Source organism: Lathyrus oleraceus, chromosome 7 (assembly GCF_024323335.1).
Source record: "Lathyrus oleraceus cultivar Zhongwan6 chromosome 7, CAAS_Psat_ZW6_1.0, whole genome shotgun sequence".
In the NCBI taxonomy this organism is placed as follows: Eukaryota; Viridiplantae; Streptophyta; class Magnoliopsida; order Fabales; family Fabaceae; genus Lathyrus; species Lathyrus oleraceus.
Window position 1 is genome coordinate 341,266,274 of NC_066585.1, and position 948 is coordinate 341,267,221.

Genomic DNA, 948 nt, shown 5'->3' on the forward strand with positions numbered 1-948 from the left:
ATCATAACTCCAGTGTTGCCCAGTATAGACTAAGGCAAACAATTCTTTTTCCCTTTCTACATTTCTCGAGTGTATGCCAAGTACTCGCTCTCAAGGCGAGAAGTTAAAGCTACCGTTCGACGAACCTGAGCGTTATCTTAGATTAGAACGCCGAATACGAGATTTGATACGAGAACATCGTATCAAGCTAAATATTCCCGATCTTAATATCCTTATTCCTGAACCAGTTATTCAATCAGAGATGGCCGAAGGACTGCAAAACCGTCCTCTTAAGTATTATGCAATCCCTTCACAGGATCAACCACATTATAACATCGTTGCCCTTGCCATCGAGGCCAATAATTTCGAGCTAAAACCTTCGTTGTTGTCAGCCGTACAGCAAAACCAATTTTCAGATAGTCCCACGGAGGACCCGAACCTACATTTGTCAGTGTTTTTGCAATACACAGACACAGTGAAAGAAAATGGTGTCAGCCCTGAAGCTATAAGACTACGTATTTTCCCATTCTCATTAAGAGATAGAGCTAGAGCTTGGATCCAGTCTCTACCATCCAACTCTGTCACTATGTGGAACGAGTTGAAGAAAGTTTTCTTAGCATAATATTTCCCACCTAGTAAGACGGCTATGCTAAGAGCCCAAATAAACGGGTTTAAACAAAAAGATAATGAATCATTTTTTGAAGCTTGGGAGAGATACAAAGACATGATGAGGCTTTGTCCACATCACGGTCTAGAAGAATGGTTGATCATCCATACCTTTTACAACGGTCTCTTGTACACCACAAGATTGACGATAGACGTCGCCGCAGGTGGCGCACTGATGGATAAACCCTACAATGAGGCCTATCAACTTATCGAAAGTATGGCCCAAAATCATTACCAGTGGGGAAGCGAAGGAACCTCCATAGAGAAACCTCCCACGAAAGGCGACATATACGAATTAAGCAG

General features: G+C 42.4%; 1 non-coding gene across 1 annotated transcript; it reads right to left on the reverse strand.

Moving 5' to 3' along the window:
• Nucleotides 1–625: 625 nt before the first annotated feature.
• Nucleotides 626–732, reverse strand: LOC127109918 (small nucleolar RNA R71). The gene has a single exon (XR_007797162.1). It is a non-coding gene; the product is annotated as a small nucleolar RNA R71 (small nucleolar RNA).
• Between the last annotated feature and the right edge of the window lie 216 nt (nt 733–948).